This window comes from Mauremys mutica, chromosome 2, assembly GCF_020497125.1.
Source record: "Mauremys mutica isolate MM-2020 ecotype Southern chromosome 2, ASM2049712v1, whole genome shotgun sequence".
Lineage (NCBI taxonomy): Eukaryota > Metazoa > Chordata > Testudines > Geoemydidae > Mauremys > Mauremys mutica.
Genome location: NC_059073.1, coordinates 180,919,513 through 180,943,854, shown reverse-complemented (window position 1 = coordinate 180,943,854; position 24,342 = coordinate 180,919,513).

Sequence of the window (24,342 nt, the reverse complement as noted above, 5' to 3'; positions counted from 1 at the left end):
GCCGCATTCACACTGCCGCTTGTGTTGACAAAACTTTTGTCTTTTGTGGGGGGGCTTTTTTAAGTATCCGCAAAGGACAAAAGTTTTGGCGACAACTGCGCAGTGTAGACATACCCTAATTAGACCATTGTATTTTTACAAACAAACATTAGAACACCAGAACATTGTAAATCAGGGTTAGACTTTGTTTCATGCACAATAGGTGATGTGGCAAGCAGGCAGAGTTGTAGAAAACAGATATCTGAGTATTCCAAGTTGCTATGTTGAAGCTCTACAGTTTGAGAGAGTGCAACTAGACCTTTGCTTACATACCCGAGTCCCCTGGTGAACCACGGACCTAGTTTTCTCCTGAAACCTGATCCTTTCTCCAGTTTCATTTATCATACTGCACCCTTGAAACATTTTTTTGAAAGTACGGAAATGTAGGTCTAACAAACTCCAAATAAAATTCCTGGTAACTCTGCCCCAATACATACTATTTACTGCATACACCATTGGTTCCCTCTCATCCGTTTTCCAGCTTTCCTTGAGGCATTCTTGAGTCTGCCTCTAATATTTTCATTTGGAGAGTGACCAGGAACTAGGTATTTGTACAGGGGATGAGGTTAAGGTGGCAATTTGAATGTCTGCAGCTTTGAAGTGGCTATTTGAATGTCTGCAGCTTCGAGTATCTATTGAAATGAAATCCAATGTAATGACAACCATCAAACGGTGTCTGTAGAGTGTATTTAAAAGATAAAAATAAATATTTTTGTCTTGACTGTGTTAAGTGGAGTGAGTGTGGGATGTAGCTTTGGTGCCTAGAGCACGTATTAAAATGTTGATGGAGCTGGGTTGTTAAGGTAGGAAGAACTGGGGAAGAATCTGTGTTAGAGCAGGTCAAATAATATAAAAAGTGATTTGCAAATATGTTTGTGAATTCCAGTAGCTAATGTGCTATGCTGTAATTTGTTTTATTTGTAACCTTTCTGCCAGGTGGAGCCGGCAGCAACCAGGGCTGGGTTCAATACTTACGGGTTCCTTTTTAACAATACAACACAGAACCAGCTCCAGCTCCCACTCAGTAACCTGGGAAAATTACACGGCACCCTTGGGCGCCTCTGAGAGGTGCTATTTCCCCACTCGCAAGTACAGAGTCTGGGTGTAGAAAAGAAACTTTTAATGAAAGGAGGGAAGCCACCCAACAGTAATTAGAGAAAATGCCACAAGCAGGATTCAGAAACATAAAACTGTGAGTAGGACACACACCCCAGAGTGCGTGGTGCAGAGACTTCTGCCTCATGTTCTTGAGTTCTACAACCAACAGTTCCTTTTCTGTGCCCCGCTCTGCTCCCTCACCATAGCCCACTCACAGTGGTTGTCCTTGGTCAGTGAGGACCCAGGGTTTGGAGGTGCAGCTGTGTGAGTTCAACCCCCACCGGGTAAGACATCACCTTGCTTGCTCTGCTATCTGAGCACTTGCTCTGGCTGGCCACCCTGCTAGCTGCAGTTCCTCACCACTGGCCATCCCGCCAGCCGCGGTTCCTCTCTGCCGGCTGCCCTGCTCACTGCCTGCCGACTGTCATTTACCTTCTGCTGCCACCTGTCTCTCTACTGTGACCTCTGCAGGTCAGCCTCTTAGTGGCTGTCAGCTTTTAGAAGGCTGGGCAGAAACACTGTCCCACTACAAGTGATTTCAGCCATCATTTAAGCAGGTAAAATAACAAAGGCTCCTAATGAAGCCTATTTAGCTCTATCTTTGAATAGTGGGGAGGAACAGGTTAAACCAGACCAGGAACTCTTAGGGAGAGGCCACACTTTCTGGCTAGGACACCTGTCCCCATCCCTCTTACTTTCACAGGGCTCTGGCATTCGAGCCCCTGGCTTAATAAGGTCCTTTCAGCTGACAGTGACCCATCATTTGGGACAGGTTAAGCACAGTGTTGCTCCTCTTTATTCATACAATAAAAACAACAACGTTGATAACAGCATTTCACTACCCCTGCATTCAGCACTAAAATGATTTGTAACCCAACACCAGCCAAAGTTGATCACTTTGAGCAACACTGCTCTATCTGCTGGATATCTAAGCAGGTGTGTTCATGTAAATATAGTTTTCTCCTGAAGTCACTCCCCCTCCCAGTTAGCTATCAAGGGAGAGTTCATTCAGACCCTGCTTACATCTTTATTCTTGAAAATACTCATGAGTCCTGAAAAGATAGCGGATAATAATTAATATTAGCATCCCAAGTATCATACAAGGCTATGCATGCTAGAGAATATAAAAACACTGCAGTAAAGTGATACTGAAAGTCAACTTGTGGGTAAGACGTATAGTTTTAGGAAGGAGGGAACAAAGAGAAATGTTTCTCAGTATCCCAGTACTTTTTGCTCACTTCTGTCTTTAAAAGTGTCTTAAAATATTCAACTGAAAATTCTGATGGCAGTTTTTGTTGCGGGCACGTTGGCATTCTGAAAAGTATGTAAGTGGCGGGGGTTGTTTTGATTTGTAAAAATATATTTAACAAATATAAGGTGGGCCTGTCATTAGAACATTTTGAAAACATTTTGGGTGGGATTTTCAAATCTGCCTAGGAGTTTTGGACAGCCAAATCTCATTCATTTCTAATGGGAAATGGACACCCAAAACTCCCCCTCCCCACCATAGCTTTTAAAATCTCAGCCTTCATTGTAGATGTTTTGTTTACAGTAGCTCCAGCTGGCTAGGCTCTGGCACAATCTGATGTTGACTAACCAGCTTATACTGCAACAATGGAGAGAGAAAATGATAAAGAGAGTTCTTTTCAGTGCTTATGCAGAAACAATTAAAGAAATGTATACACTGGCATTTGACACCATTAATATACAAATATTTTTGTATTACACAAGGGCCAGATTTTGCCACCCTTACTCACACTGAGTAGTTCCATGGAACTCAATGGCACTGCATGCAGAGCAAGATACTTCTCTGTATTAGTAAGGCTGTCAGGATCTGGCCCTTTTAAAAGCAAACAACATAAAAGTCAGAAATTTGTTGTAAAAAATGATGCTAAAATAAAGCCTACAAAAAATTAAGGAAACAAAACGAAAAATGCTCCCTCTGACACCCCTTCAGTCTTCTGAAAGCATTTACTTATACATTTGTATCCCAATTCCAATCTCATTTACATGGGTTTTTCACTGCTCTAAGTCCACTGATTTCAATAGAATTACTCCTAATTTTTACTGGTGCAAGTGGCAGAACTGGCCTCCTGACAATTTCTTTAAAACAGTGGCTAGGACCAATAAAACCATGTTGTGAGAATCTCTCCAGTTAGCTATATCCTTTGATAATTGATGACAGTGTAAATAAATATTTCCCTCCCTCCACATAGTTAATCCATATGTGTAAAATAATTATTTGCCTAATAGCATGTGCCATTAGTTGAAGCTATCAATTTCCAGTAAAGCTTGTCTGTAATCTCATGTTGGAGGGAAAATGACTCAAAATGGTTGGAGTTCATAGTTTGCAAGCTTAAAAATAAAAGTCTGAGCATGCACCATAGAATACTTTTAATTCTTTTTATAGGGTGTCTTAAAAATTGGTTTAGAATAGTGTGCACCCACTGAATTACTTTCTCCCTACTCTCAGCCTTTTAGTTAGGTGTCCAAATATGTTACTTTGATTGATATACAACTTATCCCACCATGTTTCAGAAGCAGGTTAACATGTATGAGTGTCTAGATTTAACTCCTTTGCAAAAAAAAAAAAGGGAGTTCTCTGCTTCCTCCTTTTCCCTCCCTATGCCCACACATAGGTGCATTGCCATTATAGAATCATAGAAGATTAGGGTTGGAAGAGACCTCAGGAGGTCATCTAGTCCAACTTCCTGCTCAAAGCAGGACCAATCCCCAACTAAATCATCACAGCCAGGGCTTTGTCAAGTAGGGCCTTACAAACCTCTAAGGATGAGATTCCATCACCTCCTTAGGTAACCCATTCCAGTGTTTCACCACTCTCCTAGTGAAATAGTTTTTCCTAATGTCCAACCTAAACCTCCCCCTCTGCAACTTGAGACCATTACTCCTTGTTCTGTCATCTTCTACCACTGACAACAGTCTAGATCCATCCTCTTTGGAACCCCCCCTTCAGGTAGTTGAAAGCTGCTATAAAATCCCTCCCCACTCTTCTCTTCTGCAGACTAAATAAGCCCAGTTCCCTCAGCCTCGTCTGGTAAGCCATGTACCCCAGCCCCCTAATCATTTTTGTTGCTCTCCACTGGATTCTCTCCAATTTGTCCACATCCTTTCTGTAGTGGAGGGCCCAAAACTGGACACAATACTCCAGATGTGGCCTCACCAGTGCCAAATAGAGGGGAATAATCACTTCCCTTGATCTGCTGGCAATGCTCCTACTAATGCAGCCCAATATGCCATTAGCCTTCTTGGCAACAAGGGCACACTGCTGACTCATATCCATCTTCTCATCCACTGTAATCCCCAGGTCCTTTTCTGCAGAACTGCCACTTAACCAGTCAGTCCCCAGCCTGTAGTGGTGCATGGGATTCTTCCTTCCTAAGTGCAGAACTCTGCACTTGTCCTTGTTGAACCTTATCAGATTTCTTTTGGCCCAATCCTCCAATTTGTTTAGGTCAGTCTCAACCCTACACCTGTCCTCCAGCGTATCTACCTCTCCATCTAGCTTAGTGTCATCTGCAAACTTGCTGAGGGTGCAAGTCATCCCATCATCCAGATCATTAATGAAGATGTTGAACAAAACTGGCCCCAGGACAGACCCCTGGGGCACTCTGCTTGATACCGGCTGCCAACTAGACATTGAGCTGTTGATCACTACTCACTGAGCCCAACAATCTAGCCAGCTTTCTATCCATTTAATAGTTCATTCATCCAATCCATACTTTTTTAACTTGCTGGCAAGAATACTGTGGGAGACCATACCAAAAGCTTATAGACCCCCAAGTTGTCATAACTAGATACTTTTAGGACATACTTCAGTTCTATTCTGTTACACAATCATATTTCTGAGATCATTCCAGTCACAATGTTTGGTGGACTGTTCCTGTACAAATCCTCATCTGGCAGGCCATCAGGAAAACCTTCTCATAGCCTTAGGAAGACTTTTCCTGAAATCTGTATCTCCACTAAAGCAGATGAAGGGGCCTGTACAGAAGAGATCATCAAAGATTATATGAAAAATAAACTCCTATTTCCGGAGGTATTAATACAAGAGCAAGAAGGGAGGAAACTGGCTTGGCTGTAATCCAGTTAAAACAATGTATGACAACATGTACCCACAGACATACATTTTAGAAATTTTGTTGATATAGTTTCTTAATTGATGTATGTTCTAATTTTAGCAATGAAGTATATAGCTCAGAAATGTGCAGTATAACTCCACCAATGATATGAATGACAGGCCAGATTCTGTTCTCACTTACACTGGTTTAAATCAAACTCTGGTGATAGGGCCCAACCCTGAAAGTTGTTCCATGTGGGCAGATGCCTGCTACTGCATGGAGCCCTAATGACTTCAATGGGGCTCCAACAGGGCATAGGGGTTCTGCTGCACACAACAACGGGACAGATGGCAGATTGAAATAGGTGTCACTGAGAGCAGATTGTGACTCAGTGATAGATGTGACCCTTCATATATCCCATGAGCTTGCAGTGGAGTCCTCACTAGCCCCCCTCCTCTCAGAATACAGCTGTGTTGTGAGAACACAGCACATGCAATTATGATATGACAATTTCAGATGGATCACATCGGTTCCTCCCTTTCTCTCTCCCAGACTATTTCTCTCGCTGGGAAATCTTCCTTACTCTTTGTACTGTCCCTCTGCCTTTCCTCCAATGTCCAATCCACTTTGGCATGAAGAGAAGCACCTCTCGGGTCAGTCTTTCTCCATGGGAGCAGGCAGGATTAGTGAGGCACTCTAAAGAAAATGCAGAACAGCTGCAGCACTGCTAGAGGTCCCTTTATGGGGAGGAAGTGGCGAGGGAAAACCAAGTTCCCTTCGCCTCTCATAAGTGGCACCACGCCTTATGGTTCTGCTCCAAGTCTCACTCATTTGGAGGGAGACTTTGTTTCATAAAGAATCTCCTGCTTGTGATAAGGAGATTTTATTGTGTGTGTTTCAGTTAGAGAGATGAAATCCCCTTCACTCGTACAGATTGTACCATCACATGACAGCGGCTGTACCTGCTGAGACTTTGGACTGGCTGAGCAGGGAGAATACACATTATACGGGCTCTTTTTAAAAATGCCACTACTAGCAGGGTATGTTATTTAAATGTTACAAAAGTACTCCAGGCAAAAGAAAAAAAGCATTCAAAGCTAAGGCCCTGATCCTGCAAACACTTACGCCTATGCATAGTTTTATTCGCATATGAATAATCCCATTGACTTCAGTGAGACTGCTTGTGTGCTTTAAGTTAAGCATAGCAGCTTTCTTGACTTATGGCAGTTCAATGTAGTGGAAGCTGATGTTGGCTGCAAATACAGCACAGACTGTTTATCAATTTTGTTTCTGAGTTTGCATTGCTCTTTGCAGTATGGATAGGGTTACCAGATAGCAACTGTTAAAAACAGGATGGGCGTGGGAGGTATTAGGCGCCTATATAAGAAAAAGTCCCCAAAAACATGACTGTCCCTTTAAAAACGGGACAGCTGGTCACCCTAAGTATGGATGTTGTTAAGACCAGGGACCTATCTTGTTCAGCATAGATGAGCTGTCTAATGTGAAACTTCTTAGTAGAAAAAGTCTTCATATCAAATGTTAAATTCTACTAACAATTTGGAAACTAATTAAATAAGTACAAAACATTCACGTCAGCAATTTAAGGCTATAAAAAGGAAAGAAAGTGAAGAACTAGCAACATGTAAATAAGATCTGATTTAAATGTTAAAAATCCATTTTTAAAAGTCAGTTTTTGTCCAGTTTGGATCTCTCCAACCCCTGCATTCCAGCATGTCACCTTGGATATATTTACACAGCATTTTGGAGTTAGTGGGAGTGAACCTCCCAGCCTGGGCTGATAGACTCAGGGCTAGTGGGGTTTGCAATAGTGTCTAAAAATAGCTGCATAGACAGTGCTGGGAAGTTGCAGCTTGAACTCTGAAGCCCTCCTTTCTCCCTTAGCTTTAGAGTCGGGTAGCGATCTGAGACGTGATACATCGATCCCCGAACACACTCCCCGTCGACTCCAGAACTCCACCAGAGCGAGCGGCGGTAGCGGAGTCAACGGGGGAGCTGCGGCCATCAATCCCGCACCATGAAGATGGGAGGTAATCGGAATAAGATACGTTGACTTCAGCTACAGTATTCCCGTAGCTGAAGTTGCTTATCTTACATCGACACCCCCCCCCCCCACAGAGTAGACCAGGCCCAAGTTCTAACCTTAGCTGCAACTTCACAGTGCTGGCTCTTCAGCTGTTTTTAGAGCACTAGCGCACACCCCATTAGTCCGAGTATATCAACCCGGGCGGGGAAGCTCACTCCAAAATGCTATGTAGACATACCCCCCAGAGGGAGGGCTTTATGAGAGCCTACCCAGAACAGTCAATTGCTTTCTTATAACTTTCTTATTTTGAATTATCTTTGGCTTGCTTTGCCCAAATATTGGAGGCCCGTCTGCCACGTTTGAGACATAAGAAACAAGTTGATATAAGCAAGTGAGGCATCCTGCAGGCAGCTCACGCAGATGTTGAATAGCATTCACACAGCAATTTCTACAGAGGTGCCTGTCACTGCCTGCCTAGATGCTGAGGAAGCTCTTAATTTGGTTGAGCATGTTTGCTGTAATAAAAATATTTAAATTTGGTGATTGCTTCCTGGCAAAAAGGAGGTTTCTGTACACTTGCCCAATGGCTTCTCTGTTAACAAATGGAACATGTTTGCCAAAGATACGACTTGCTAGACATACCCACCAGAGTTATCCACTATCTCCACTCTTACTTTTGCATGCAACAGAGACACTTGCTGGCAAAATTCATGCTCACCAAGAACTAGATGGGTAGTTTGCAATCTGGCCCATGTTTCAGGAGTAACACAGCGTTGTGCTGTCCTGCTGGGTGACTATGACTTGGAGAGTCGCAATATCCTCCCAGTCTTCCCACTACTCTGGGGAGGGAGTAAAGCCAGAGAGGTCTATATATGTCACAGTGTGTGCTCTCCAAATGCTGGTGTAACTATGCTGCCCATCCTGCCCCTTCCCGCCAATATGGATGGCGGGGGGCGGGCAGGGTTGTAGCGGGTCTGTGGAGTCTGCTTTCCCTATGCACAGGAAGTGGTGGTATAGAGCACCAGTGCAGGGGGATAAAGGAGAATCTCCTCTACTCTCTTGTGCCAGCATGCAGGACTAGCTGTGTTCTGGCCCCGTAAGGTATCCATCTGTGTCGACAACATAGGGTCTGATCCAATGCCCATTGAAATCAATAGAACAAATCTGTTCTACATTTGTACAACACCTAGTACAATGGATCCCAGTCCATGATTGGGGCTCTTGGTGCTATGATAATACAAATAATAAACAATAATAATAAATTCCTATTTACTTCAGTGAGTCCTGGATCAGGCCCATTAGGCTCATCCTCAAAAACCTGGAGCATCTGTTTCTAACTTTCTGGAAGTAATTAACATTTTTGCTCTATTCTCAGGGTTTAAAATTAACTGGAAAAGTTGAGGGTGATGCTGCTCTCTCAATATTGTCTCAGAACTACTTTTTCCAACTGGGAGTTTGTTTAGTGCCAAAAATAAACAAAATATTTGGTAATCTAGATCACTGCTGATGTAAAGGACATGATTTTCAGAAACGTATCTGCCTACAGTAATGAGTGGTAACAGAAATGATTTAGAGACATGAAACAATAATTTTTCCCCACAGTGAAACAAGTAACTCCTGTAAAATAATTTATGCTGTTCAAGTTAATTTGTTGTCTGTGATACCACTGAATGTACACAATGCTTTTTTAAGAACACTGATAGGGCCAGATCATTTACACTGGTTGCTACCTTACTCCTTCAGGAGTCCCTTGAAATCAATAGACCCAATTGTGGAGTTAAGTACCACTCAGCATGAGTAAGGTAGCACAAGCTGACCGTCTGTCTGTGGTCTTGAATAAAGCATTGTATATATCAGGGATCGGCAACCTTTAGCACACAGCCTGCCAGGGTAAGCACGCTGGTGGGCTGGGCCAGTTTGTTTACCTGCTGCGTCCACAGGTTTGGCCAATCGTGGCCCCCACTGGCCGCGGTTTGCCGCTCCAGGTCAATGGGGGCTGCGGGCAGCAGCATGGGCCGAGGGATGTGCTGGCCGCCACTTCCCACCGTCCCCATTGGCCTGGAGCAGCGAACTGTGGCCAGTGGGAGCCACAATCGGCTGAACCTGCAGGTGCGGCAGGTAAACAAAGCGGCCTGGCCCGCCAGGGGGCTTATTCTGGTGAGCCGCGTGCCAGAGGTTGCCGATCCCTGGTATATATGTTTCCACAAATTAAAGAGAATAAAAAGCTAGTGCAAATGAATAAACATGCCCCTGTGATGTGTGGAACCCCGGTGTTATGGTCACAGTTCTGGAATTGGATGTATCCGGCTGCACATTTGTGTCCACAGGAAGCCCATTGACTTTTGTGGGGTTCTGCATAGGCACAAGGGTGTCTGCTGCCTGCATAGATCCAGTTGCAGGGCTGGGGCCTAAGTGTGATATTACGGGGAGGTGCCTTTAAGGACTGAGCTTCCCAGACAGTGAGTCTGAGGAGGTGCTGTGAAACTCTTGTTATGCACAGCCAGTTGGAACCAGACACAGAATAAAGCATCTTAAGCACTGAGGGATCACTGAACAACACACTAAGAACCTGACAGTGGACCTGACTATAAACAAAACCAGCGACTCTATTCATTTTCATCACCGAGGCAAAAAGTAACCAAAGAGTGGAAATAGGAACAAATATTAAAATTAGTTAATTTTGTAAATTTGTTAGTAATCTGTGGTGTTATTAGCAACATTGGTAAAGAATTTAATTTGATTTTTAAATTGACTGTATCCCTTTAACTTTCAGATTTAAAGATAAATTCTTGAATGTTTCAGAATATAAACTAGTTAAAATGTAATTTAACGAAAATGTGAAAATACATGAGACTCAAGGCTTAGGACATGAAGGAAATGTAATTCCAGCTTTGAGCATGTCATAAATATAAAGGGAAGGGTAACAACCTTCCTGTATACAGTACTATAAAATCTCTCCTGGCCAGAGGCACCAAATCCTCTTACCTGTAAAGGGTTAAGAAGCTCAAGTACCTGGCTGACACCTGACCCAAAGGACCAATAAGGGGACAAGATACTTTCAAATCTGGGCAGGGGGCTTTTGTTCTATCTGTTCCATGGGGCTTTGGCCAGAGCAAGATCAAAGAAGCAAACAATCCAACTCCTATAGCGTTAGTAAGTATTTAGCAAGGAAATGTGTTAGATTTACTTTTATTTTGGCTTGTGAATTTTCTCTGTGCTGAGAGGGAGGGTATTCCTGGTTTTCTTTTTGTAACTTTAAAGTTTTGCCCAGAGTGAAACCCTCTGTGTTTTGAATCTGATTGCCTGTGAGATTATCTTCCATTCTAATCTTACACCATTTTTCTTTAATTAAAATTCTTCTTTTAAGAACCTGATTGATTTTTCATTGTTTTAAGATCCAAGAGTTTGGATTTGTGTTCACCTGTACCAATTGGTGAGGATATATTCTCAAGCCTCCCCAGGAAAGGGGGTGTAGGGTCTTGGGGGGATATTCTCAAGCCTGCCCAGGAAAAGGTGTAGGGGTTTGGGGGGATATTTGGGGAAGGTAGGGCTCCAAGTGGCCCTCCCTAAATGTTTGTTTAAATCACTTGGTGGTGGAAGCGTTACCTAATCCAAGGTACAGGGAAGGATTTGTGTTTTGTGGCGTTTTTAACCTAAGCTGGTAGAAATAAGCTTAGGGGGTCTTTCATGTGGGTCCCCACGTCTGTACCCTAGAGTTCAGAGTGGGGAGGGAACCCTGACAGAGCAATACATGAAAAGGACATACTTTGGATAATTACATTGCTATTTACATCCCAAGTATCTGATAGCTGCTCTTCACCAAAATGGAATTTTGCTGGACTATACTTTTGACTAGGGGTGTCAAGCGATTCAAAAAATTAATCACGATTAATCGCACTGTTAAACAATAATAGAATACCATTTATTTAAATATTTTTGAATGTTTTCTACATTTTCAAATATATTGATTTCAATTACAACACAGAATACAAAGTGTACAGTGCTCACTTTATATTTATTTTTATTACAAATATTTGCACTGTAAAAAACAAAAGAAATAGTATATTTCAATTCACCTAATACAAGTACTGTAGTGCAATCTCTTTATAATGAAAGTTGAACTTACAAATGTAGAATTAGGTACAAAAAATAGCTGCATTCAAAAATAAAACAATGTAAAACTTTAGAACTTACAAGTCCACTCAGTTCTACTTCAGCCAATCGCTCAGACAAACAAGTCTGGTTACAATTTGCAGGAGATAATGCAGCCTAAGTCTTCTTTACAGTGTCACCTGAAAGTGAGAACAGGTGTTTGCATGCCACTGTTGTAGCTGGCATTGCAAGATATTTACATGCCAGATGCTCTAAAGATTCATATGTCTCACCAGTCCACTATATATGCGTCCATGCTGATGATGGGTGTAACGGGTTGGATCACAGAACCCCCCTTGGGAGCTGTCACCTGATGTGCCAAGATTACTTCTGCCTCTGCTTTCCTGCCCTGTCAGCTTAGGACTTCAGTGCCCTGCCTGGTTTGAGCCAGACTCTCTAGCCTGCTGCAAACCCAGACCCAGGTCTGAATCGCATCTCCTAACAGCTGTAGGCTTCCCTGAAAGCAGCTAACAGAAATGTTCTTGTCTTTAACACCCAGATGCCCAACACCCAATGGGGTCTAAACCCAAATAAATCCGTTTTACTCTGTATGAAGCTTATACAGGGTAAACTCATAAATTGTTCGCCCTCTATAACACTGATAGAGAGAGATGCACAGTTGTTTGCTCCCCCAGGTATTAATACTTACTCTGAGTTAATTAATAAGTAAAAAGTGATTTTATTAAATACAGAAAGTAGGATTTAAGTGGTTCCAGGTAGTGACAGACAGAACAAAGTAAGTCACCAAGCAAAGTAACATAAAACACGCAAATCTATGTAATCAAATTGAATACAGATAATCGCACCCTTAGAGATGCTTCAGTAAGTTTTTTCCTCAGACTGGACCAGGGCCGACTCCAGGCACCAGCACAGCAAGCAGGTGCCTGGGGATGCCAACGGAAAGGGGTGGCGCGTCCGGCTCTTCTGCGGCAATTTGGTGGCAGGTCCCCCAGTCCCTCTCGGAGGAAGGACCTGCTGCCGAATTGTCGCCGAAGAACCGTTGGCGGTAGAGCTGCCGCCGATTGCGAATTTTTTTTTTTTTTTTGCCACTTGGGGAGGCAAAAACGCTGGAGCCAGGCCTGGACTGGACACCTTCCAGGCCTGGGCACAATTCTTTCCTCTGGTACAGCTCTTGTTCCAGCTCCGGTGGTAGCTAGGGGATTCCTCATGATGGCTGCCTCTTTGTTCTGTCCCACCCACTTATATATAATCTTTTGCATAAGGTGGGAATCTTTTGTCCCTTTGGGTTTCCACCCCTCCTCACTGGAAAAGCACCAGGTTAAAGATGGATTCCAGTTCAGGTGACATGATCACATGTCACTGTAAGACCCCAAGCCTTCATGCCTCCCAGCCTGACTCACAGGAAGGCCTGCAAGCAAACAGAGCCAACCACAGTCAATTGTCCTGGTTAATGGGAGTCATCAAGATTCCAAACCACCATTAATTGCCCACACTTTGCATGATTACAATAGGCCCTCAGAGTTATATTTCTAGTTTTAGATACAAGAGTAATACATTTATAGAAATAGGATGAACACGCTTAGTAGATTATAAGCTTTGTAATGATACCTTACAAGAGACCTTTTGCATGAAGCATATTCCAGTTACATTCTATTCACTCATTAGCATATTTTTATAAAATCGTATAGACTGCAACGTCACAAAGCAGAGCAGACCAACGCATGTTCATTTTCATCATCTGAATCAGATGCCACCAGTAGAAAGCTGATTTTCTCTTTTGGTGGTTCGGGTTTTGTAGTTTCTGCATTGCAGTGTTGCTCTTTTAAGACTTCTGAATGCATGCTCCACACCCCATGGGCATCCATGGGGACTGAATCTGGCCTTCGCTGCCAAGAGCACAACTCACTCCAACCTGAGTCATTACGGTAGTGACCCCTGCCAGCCCCTCTGAGGGGGTCAGTATTATCTCTGTTAGCTGGGGCACAGGGTCAGAAAGCGACTGGCTGCAAGGTCACCCACCACGTCACTGGGCGAGGCAGGACTGAAGCACAGCCCTGATACCAGTCCAGCTCCAACCACTAGACCACACCCACTTCCAAAGCCAGAGAACCCAGGAGCCCTGACTCTCACAGACAGTCCTTAAATGACAAGAGCAAACTCCCTCCCACTCAGGAGGCCATAGAAAGGACCATCTGCTGAGCCCCGCTCTGCAATGCCACTGTCAGAGACCATTGCTGGTGGGTGCCAGGTGACTGAGCAGGGAGCTCCTGGAGAGACTCCTAGGGAATGGTCAGTCATGTTTCACTGTGACCCTCTGGGAGCCACGCAAAGAGTGCAGCATTGAAGAGACTCTCCTGCTCTAACAAAGGGTTTCTGTTCTCCTCGATAGTCAGCCAGTGAGGCCAGCTTGCAGAATGTGGAAGAGCCATTTGGTGATGCGTTGGAGGATTCACCATGTAGGTGGCAGCATGTGGAAGTGAAAGAGCAAAGCTGGACTATCTGCTGAGCTGCTGCAGTCCAGTTAGCACAGCCAGGGAGAGAAGAGGGATATCTGGAAGATGGCTGGCGGCTGCAGGGAGGAAACACAGTTTGGGAGCCAGGAGAATAGAAATAAATAGTTAATGATGAATACGGCAGGCTTTGTGTTGTGTGGTGAAGGGTTAACAGTGGGTCTCTTTACTATCACAGTAAACTTTAAAATAGCTGTGTATGATGAAAGGGCAGGTCTATAAAGGTAAGAGGTCACTCTAGGGGTTTGAAGTCTCAGATTTTGTTGCTATTGCCTGCTTCTACCAGCTGATCTCAACCCAACAAATCCCTCAGATGGTAGCAGTAGTGAGCTCTTGTCCTCTATTTCTGGATTAGCCACCAGAAAAAGGCCATAATACATGTGACCAAGGAAATGGAGAGGCATGGGGAGGTCACTTGCAGAATTGCCTGTTAATGCGGCTCTTGTGGGGGAGCACGGCAGGGTACTGTACTAGGCAGGAGCCACATGTTTCCTAACCTGCACATCCTGAGGATCCAGAGACCTCTCTTCGGATCACAGAGCTTCCTTAGTGTTGCTAAGGAGCCAGATGGAATCTGGCATCTCTTCCTCCATCCCAGCAGTCCAGAAAAAGCTGTTTGCAGACATGGCACATGCCCTCTCCGTCGACACTCAAATGAGGGTGACTAATGCAGTCACAGAGTCCAGGCTCAGTGTCATGCATTCCTCTGGGCTGTGGGATGCAGGGGGACTTGAGCTGCAATGGATCCTCCTGTGCATGGGCTGAGTGGGCAACCTCTCTATGCCATATCTGGTTTCCAGCCCATACACACTAAGGAGGAGGTGATGGACTTACCCCAAAGGTGGGGGTGGGAAGAAGCAGAGTGAAGAGGTGATCAGAGAGCCATCCCATAGCATTCCTCCTAGAGTCATTCCAACAACCACCTGCCTCCTTCCTGCCGTAGGCCGCAGCCCCTAGGTTCCATAGGGAATTTCTGAATTAACCCTCTAGCAAACTGCCTCTGGCTCTCTACAAGCTCTGCAAACAAAATACTGGAATCTGCCACCATCATCTTCTAAAGCATTACATTTAGGATTTGGTGGGGTTGGAGCATAGGTGCTGGAACGAGGGTGGCTTGAAGTGGTTTCTATCATATACAGGGTTTACAGTTTGGTTCAATGGCTCTCAGTCCTCCCCCCCACCCCCACACACACTGTACAAATTTTTCCAACAGCCCTGGGAGACGTTTAAAAGGAAACAAAAAAGACAACTGGATACATATTTTGGAAAAAAAATTGTCCAAAGGAGGGCTATCAATTAATCAGTTAACTCATACAATTAACTCAAAAAATCAATCATGATTCATCTCACTGTTAAACAATAAAATACCAATTGAAATTCATTAAACATTTTTGGATGTTTTTCTACATTTTCAATTATATTGATTTCTGTTACAACACAAAATACAAAGTGCACAGTGCTCCCTTTATATTATTATTTTTTATTACAAACATTTGCACTGTAAAAATTAAAAACAAAATATAACTTACAAATGTAGATTTTTTTGTTACATAACTGCAATCAAAAACAAAACAATGTAAAACTTTAGAGCCTACAAGTCCATTCAGTCTTACTTCTTGTTCAGCCAATTGCTAAGACAAACAAGTTTGGTTACATTTACAGTAGATACTGCTGACTGCTTCTTATTTACAATGTCACCTGAAAGTGAGAACTGGTGTTTGCACTGCACTTTTGTAGCCGGCATTGCAAGGTGTTAGATATGCTAAACATTCATATGCCCCTTCATGCTTTGGTCACCATTCCAGAGGTCATGCTTCCATGCCGATGATGCTTGTTAAAAAAAATAATGTGTTAATTAAATTTGTGACTGAACTCCTTGGGGGAGAATTGTATGTCTCCTGTTCTGTTTTGCCCACATTCTGCCATATATTTCATGTTATAGCAGTCTCAGATGATGACCCAGCACATGTTGTTCATTTTAAGAACACTTTCACAGTAGATTTGACAAAACGCGAAGAAGGTACCAATGTGAGATTTCTAAGGATAGATATTGCACTTGACCCAAGGTTTAAGAATCTGAAGTGCCTTCCAAAATCTGAGTGCGCGCAGTGATGTGGCTCAATGGAACATGAGCTAAATCATAACATGTGCGGATGCACGACGTCACCCAGGAGGAAATCCTCTGCGAGGAAACGGGTAAGCCCCTCATCCGCTCAGCCACCACAACGAAGAGTTGTGGGGTCCTGGGGAAGGGTTTTGTGCGCTTGATGTAAAAACCGAGTGCTCTATGGACGTCTAGTGAGTGCAGTTGTTGCTCCCTGCGGGATGAATGCGGCTTTGGAAAGAAGACAGGAAGGAAGATTTCCTGGGTAACGTGGAAGGCCGATACCACTTTGGGGAGAAAAGCCGGATGTGGTCGCAACTGCACCTTGTCCTTATGGAACACAATATATGGAGGGTCTACCGTAAGAGCCCAAAGCTCGGAAACTCGTCTCGCCGATGTGATGGCCACGAGAAAAGAGGTTTTCCATGAGAGGTAGAGAAGGAAGCAAGTTGCTAACGGCTCGAATGGGGATGACATAAGTCTGGTGAGAACCAGGTTAAGATCCCAGGTCGGGGCGGGGCGGCGGACCTGTGGGTATAGACGCTCCAGGCCCTTGAGGAATCGAGATACCATCGGATGGGAAAATACCGAGTGGCCAGTTTCTTCTGGGTGGAAGGTAGAGATGGCCGCCAAGTGCACCCTCAAAGATGATTGTGCTAGGCCCTGTTGTTGAAGAGACCAAAGGTAGTCCAAGATGGTGGGAATGGAAACCTCGGTTGGGAGAACGTGCCGCACTTCGCACCAGCACGTGAAACACTTCCACTTGGCCAAATATGTTGCTCTAGTGGAAGGCTTCCTGCTACCCAGGAGCACTTGTTGCACTGGGGCAGAGCAACGCAACTCGGACTGGGTCAACCACTCAGGAGCCATGCCGTGAGGTGGAGGGATGGTAGGTCTGGGTGATGTAGTTTGCCGTGGTCCTGAGTTATCAGGTCCAGGTGAAGAGGTAGGGGGATAGGGTCCGCTATGGACATGTCCAGCAACATGGTGTACCAGTGCTGTCGGGGCCACGCTGGAGCGATCATGATCAAGCGGGCTCTGTCCCTGCGTACTTTGAGCAGGACCCTGTGGACGAGTGGAAACGGTGGAAAGGCGTATAGCAGATGCGTCGTCCACGGTATCAGGAAAGCGTCCGCTATGGACCCCTGTGAGAGGCCTTGAAAGGAACAGAACATTTGGCATTTCCTGTTCTCGCGGGACGTGAAGAGGTCTACACGGGGAAATCCCCACTTCCGGAAGATCGAAAGAGTAACGTCCGGGCGAAGCGACCACTCGTGAGAAAGGAAGGATCTGCTGAGGCGATCCGCCAGAGTGTTCCGAACCCCCGGGAGAAAGGACGCCATGAGGTCTATGGAGTGGGCTATACAAAAGTCCAGGGTCACAAGGCCTCCTGACAAAGGGTCGAGGACCTTGTCCCGCCCTGCTTGTTTATATAGTACATGGCTGTTGTGTTGTCGGTGAATATTGACACACAACGGCCCTGCAAATGCTGTTGTAATGCCTGGCAAGCAAGGCGGACTGCTCTCAGCTCCTGGACATTGATATGCAAGGCCAGTTCCTGATATGACCAAAGACCTTGAGTGCGTAGATGCCCCAGGTGAGCACCCCAACTGAGAGATGATGCGTCCGTCGTCAGGGATGCAGAGGGCTGGGGCGGATGGAACGGCAGCCCTGCACAGACCAGGGAGGGGGTCAGCCACCATTTGAAGGAGCCTAGGACGCTCGGGGGAATGGTGACAATCATGTCCATGGCATTCCTGCCTGGTCAGTACACTGAGTTGAGCCACGATTGGAGGGGATGGAGGCGCAGTCTGGTGTATTTCGTCACAAACGTGCAGGCCGCCATGTGACCCAGGAGACCCAGGCAAGTGCGAACCGAAGTCAACAGAGCAGCTTGCAGACTCTGGGACCTGGGATCTTAACCTGGTTCTCACCAGACTTATGTCGTCCCCATTCGAGCCGTTAGCAACTTGCTCCCTTCTCTACCTCTCATGGAAAACCTCTTTTCTCGTGGCCATCACATCGGCGAGACGAGTTTCCGAGCTTTGGGCTCTTACGGTAGACCCTCCATATATTGTGTTCCATAAGGACAAGGTGCAGTTGCGACCATTGCCTGGAACCGGGGCAGCGGTAAGCAAGCTCTGGCGAGGTTTGAGTCCAGGGTGGCACCAATGAAGTCTATCCTCTGAGTGGGAATCAGAGTGGATTTTTCCGCATTGATCATTAGGCCTAGATGTAGGAAAAGGTCCTTGACAATGCCGACGTGATGGATCACCTGCGCCTCGGAGGTCCCCCGGATGAGCCAGTCGTCTAGATACGGAAAAACGTGTATCTGACGGCGGCGGAGGTGGGCAGCGACTACAGCCATGCATTTCGTGAATATTCTTGGAGCTGTAGAGAGGCCGAACGGGAGGACCGCGAACTGAAAATGTTGGCGGTTGGCTACGAACCGGAGGAACCTCCTGTGAGGTGGGTAGATGGCTATGTGGAAATAGGCATCTTTCATGTCGAGGATGGCATACCAGTCTCCGGGATCCAGGGATGGGATGATGGTTCCTAAGGATACCATGCGGAACTTCAACTTTATCATGAATGTGTTGAGTTTCCGCAGGTCCAGGATGGGTCTGAGACCTCCCTTTGCCTTGGGGATCAGGAAGTAGCAGGTGTAAAACCCCTTGCCCCACTCGTGTTCTGGTACCTCCTCTATGGCTCCTTTGGCAAGGAGCGCCTGAACCTCCTGAAGGAGGAGTTGTTCGTGAGAGGGGTCCCTGAAGAGGGACGAGGAGGGTGGGTGGAAGGAGGGGGGGTGAAATAAATTGAAGGTGGTACCCAAATTCCAGCGTGCGTAAGACCCAGCGATCTGACGTTAGCTGGGACCACGCAGGGAGGAAAAAGGATCGACGGTTGGAGAAAGGCGGGAACGGATCCTCTAAAGAAACTGGTACAATGCCCTCGGGCGCACCTTCAAAAGGAAGGTTTCGGCCCTGCGGAAGGCTTGGAGGAACCTTGGTTTTGGCCACCTTGGTTGCCTGACTGCCGTCGGCGACCAGTCCTCCCCGCCGTCTGGCAAGGTCTTGCCTCTGCCTGGGCTGAGGGTACGGGCGGTGTGGTTGAGGGCGGAAGGGCCTGCGCTGAGTCACTGGCGTGTGCATGCCTAACGAGCGCATAATGACCCTGTTGTCTTTTAGGCTTTGCAGCCTAGGGTCAGTTTTGTCAGAGAAGAGGCCCTGTCCTTCAAGGGGGAGGTCCTGAATCGTATGTTGGAGCTCCGGGGGGAGGCCTGAGACCTGCAGCCACGAGAGACGTCTCATAGTAACCCCTGAGGCTAGCGTCCTGGCTGCTGAGTCCGCAGCGTCTAGGGAAGCCTGGAGGGAAGTTCTCGCCACTTTCTTCCCTTCATCTAGGATAGCCGCAAACTCCTGACGGGAGTCCTGCGGGAGCAACTCCTTAAATTTGTCCGCCGCCACCCAGGTATTATAATTATAGTGGCTAAGGAGGGCTTGTTGGTTAGCCACGCGGAGTTGGAGCGCCCCTGCGGAATAGACTTTGCGCCCCAGCAAGTCCATGCGCCTAGCGTCTTTAGATTTAGGGGCTGGAGCCTGCTGGCCATGGCGCTCCCTCTCGTTAACCGACTGGACAACGAGGGAGCAAGGCAGAGGGTGGACATACAGATAGTCATAGCCGTTGGAGGGCACCATATATTTACGTTCCACGCCTCGTGCAGCAGGTGGGACGGAGGCCGGAGACTGCCAGATCGTGTTGGCATTGGCCTGGATCGTCCGAATGAAGGGAAGAGCCACTCTTGTGGGGGCATCTGATGACAAAATGTCCACCACTGGGTCCTCCACCTCCGGGACCTCCTCGACCTGCAAGTTCATATTTTGTGCAACACGTCTGAGGAGGTCCTGGTGGGCACGTAGGTCGATTGGTGGAGGGCCAACAGACGAGGTTCCGGCTACAGCCTCGTCAGGGGAGGAAGATGAGGAGAGACCCGGGATAAGTGGGTCGGTCGAGGGCTCGTCATGGTGGGTGGGTTGTGTCTCCCTGGGGAGTTGGGAGTCCTGAGGTTGGGCCGACACTTCCTCTGAAGCAGAGGGAGGAGGGCAGCTTATCGTTGCTTCCGGCACCCGGTGTTCTGAGGTGGCAGAGCGTGACGGACCTGGGGGTGCACCTTGGGCCTGATGATATGCCCATGGTGTCCAGAAACCCCACTGTTGAGGTCCCTGATCCTGAGCCAGGGGCTTGTGGAATAATGCAGCAGGCACATCAGCATCGTGGGCATATGCGCTATCCGCCTGTGAAGACACGGACGGGTGTCTGGATGGCCGGGGGGGGGGCCCGAGCGAGCCTGGTATGACTTCCTCTCTCTCGCTGTTGGTGATCTCCTCGGTGCCGGGGATCGGTACCTGGAGCCATACCGGTGCCGAGAGTGAGACCGGGACCTGCGACCGGCCCTGTGCCGGGAGGTCGACCTGGATCTCGACGGTCTGCGGCGGGAACGGCTGCGAGAGTCTCGGTGCCGGGATCGGTGCCAAGAGCTGGAGCAGTACCGAGAGTACCCGGCAGGACGAGATACCGATCTATGCCGCGAGTACGACCAGTACCGGAGTGGCGAGTGGTGCCAAGACTGCGAGCGGCGTTGGGATCGTGAGCAGCCATGAGAACGCGAATGGCGCCGGGACCTGGATCGAGATTGGTGCCAGCCTGCCGAGGCAACTGAGGGAGGCGTCATGATCGCTGGTTTGCCTCTCGAATGTAGTACCCGCACCGGCGGTGCCGGGGGTTGAGGCAGGACAGACTCAGTCATGGCGATAAGGTCCCTTGCAGACGAGAACGTCTCAGGCATAGACGGGACCATAAGCTCAACCACAGGCCGGGGCGGGGAGCTCTCCAGGACCAGACTCGACGGCTCTCTCGGGACCAGAGTCAACGGTACCACAGCGGTCGGTGCCACAGCAGGTGTAGGTGCCAGGCGGTCCGAATGGGGCTGAGTCTGCATCACTGAAGGCACCGAAGTAGTGGAGGACCTCGACCTCTTCTGTTTTGGTGAGAGGGATCGGTGTCGATCAGGGCCCTGCGCCGAAGAAGGCCAGTGCCACAGTGTCTTTGCGGTGCCGGCGCAGTCCGGTGCCGAAGGAGCGCTGCTGGCAGTGCGGTCGGCGCTCGGTGCCGAGGACGGAGGGTTCAAAGCTGCCTCCATGAGGAGAGTCTTTAAGCGAAAGTCACTCTCCTTTGTGCTCGGCTTAAATGCCTTGCAAATACGGCACTTATCTGCGACGTGCGATTCCCTGAGGCACTTTAGGCACGAGTCGTGGGGATTGCTTGTGGGCATCGGCTTTTTACAGGCCGAGCACGGTTTGAACCCCGGTGAACCAGGCATGGGCCCCGGCACCGGGTGCGGGGAAGGGGCTAATGCCCAAACCCCGCTAACTATTTCTAAACTAACTATCTAAGAACTATTTATACTAATTACACTATATATCTGAAACAACTCTATATAAGAAGATATCAATAACAAGGAGAAGCTAGGGAAGTGGAGGACAGCTAAGCCGCGCTCCACTGTTCCAACGACCGACACAGGCGGTAAGAAGGAACTGAGGAGCGGTCGGGTCGGCAGGGGTATATATCCGGCGCCATGGTGGCGCCACTCTAGGGAGCGACCCAGCCGACCCACCGGGAGTTGCTAGAGTAAAAATCTTCCGACGAACGTGCACGCATGGCGCGCACACCTAACTGGAATGGATATGAGCAAGCACTCGAAGAAGAACTTCCTGTTTCTGTGCTGGCTTAAGGAGGGCCAGGGTGTCAATTAGCTGCTCTGGGACTCTGCCAATAGGAACTCAGGGATGGAGCCTCAAACTGTGGTAAGCAGTTTGCAGTAAGCAGGCTTCTGGGTGGAGGGCTGGAGTGTGGCTGCTCCCACAAACCCTGCAGACCTGGTTTGAAGACCTATGGGTCATAACAATGAGTGCTCTCTCCCCACTCAGACCTCCTGCAGGAAACTGTCTCCAGGATCCCAGGCACATCCTCTGAGAATAAAATGAGGATGACATGATGAGAACTAGGACTCTGTACCAGGGATGGAATCCAGGGATATGGAAAGCTCCCAACCAGGATATGTAGCAGGAGCTCCCGCTTTGTTGCAAAAGCCCCAAATGCCCAGAAGAGTGAACGGTTCTTACCTCCAGGAGATGCATGGGATCTTCCATCTGAGCCTCAATGAGACCCATGTTGCTTGGTTTGACAGGAGGAGATCACCTGTCCCCACTGCTCCCTGAGCTGTGCTGGCTGCAGGATATATCTGTGTGAGAGGCTGGGACAGAGCCTGAAAGACAGATGTGACAATCAGGGTTCTGTCACCCCAGGGGGAGAACAGAGGGTCTGAAATCCAAAGAATAATCAATTGAATCAACTGATTCAGTGCAGAATTATTGTGCCATACAGGTACATCATAAAGTCCTCTCGTGGGTTGGCAACTGGTTAAACACTGCTCTGCACTGACTGCTCTGACCACGGGTGGCCCAATGGCTCTCAGGTAGCCAGGGGTGAAAGTAACTTAAAGGACTTATCGGTACTCCGGAGTCCTTAGCAGGAGGCGGGGCCTCAACCAGAAGAGGCGTGGCCTTTAAACCCCAGGCACTTTAAATCAGGATTTAAAGGGCCTAGGTCTGGAACTGTGGTAGCAGCAGCTGGGAGCCCCTGGCCCTTTAAATCACCCCTGGAGCTACCAGCTGCAGAGGCTGGGAGCCCTGGGGGTGATTTTAAGGGCCCGAGGCTCCACCTGCTGCTACCATTGTGGAGTCCCAGGTCCTTTAAATCATCATTGGAGGGGACCCCGGCCTCTGGTGGAGATTTAAAAGGCCTAGGGCTCCGCTGCAGTAGCAGCAGCCAGGAGCCCCTAGCCCCTTAAATCGTGGCCTGAGCCCCACTGCCGCTACCCCAAGGCTCCAGCAGGCTCTGGGGATGATTTAAAGGGCCTGTGGTGGTAGCGGCTACTGGAGCCCCGGACCCTTTAAATCATCTCCGGAGCCCTGCTGCCGGAGCCCTGGGGAGACGGTGGCAGGGCTCCGGCGGCTATTTTAAGGGCCAGGGTGGTAGTGGCTGCTGCAGCCCCAGATCTTTTAAATAGCTGCCAGAGACCTGCCACTGCTACCCCAGGGCTCCGGCAGCAGAGCTCTGGAGGAACTTTAAAGGGCCTGGGGCTCCAGCTGCTGCTGCGAGCCTCAGGCCCTTTAAATTGCCACCAGGGGAAGACGATCCGCCTTGGTGTGGCGCACTGGCTCTTGCCGGGACGCCATACAGGGGCGTGCTGGCTTACTTAAACCTCTGCAGGTAGCAGAACACAATGGAAAATGGATCATCCAGTCTCTCATTTCCAGGCCTCCCCAGGGCTAAGGTAAAACCCCTGCTGCCCTTGCCCATTGTGCTCACCTCCAAGATGTGCTGGGGTTTCTCTGTGCTGGGGGTTGCTGTCAGCGAGCTCTTCAGCATGGCATCCATGGGTCTGCAAAGGTCTTGCTCAGAGCCGGTCAGCGGAGGGAGATCAAGCGTCAGGGTTATGGAATCTGGGGCTACACCTGCCAGGGTGACAGCTGGCTCTGCAGTCCTTGCCCAGAGCAACTCTCTGCAGAGGGCCTGGTGCACAGCAGGGTAGGGAACAGCCAAGCTGCTAGGGAGGGGAGCTGAGCTTCCCGGCAGAGTCCAGGAAGCACAGCATCTGCAAAGAAGGGATTCCCCACAGAGGGGTAACATCATCTCCCACGGAGCGGGAGTCTCCCCCTGACACTTGATTAATCCTGTGGCCTGTTCCCATCTGCACCCACCACACCCCCAATTTAGCAGCTCCAGCTACCGAAGAGAGCAAAGACCAGAGGCCTTCCTGCTCCTGGGACAGAGGAGTAGGTTGATGATCTACCTGGAGGTGAGTGTTGGCCTTCCCCATGCCCAGGGTCTATACTCCATTCAGGGCAGTGCACAGGAACCACAATTCCTGTTTTGGATCCAGGGGTGACTTCATTTTGCTGGCAGACTGTACATGAGACCTTGCAGTTGGGGGGCGACACAGGCACTACCATGGCCATGGAGGTTTGAGGAACAGGGCAGAGACCTTTGTGGGGCAAGGAGGGCAGGGATTTGGGAAGCAAGAGCAGAGGATCAAATACTTTCTTAATGTGGGTCAGGATGATCCCCATTTCAAAGCTGGAGAGAGTGAGGCACCAGGTGGGAGAGTGACCTGGACAGGATCACGTTACCACTCAGTGGCAGGGCGGCAGTACAACCTGTTCCCGGCTCTCATCATTGGACCCTGCTGTCCCTTCTGTATGACCACTCCAGCCATCCTCTCCCACAGGCCAT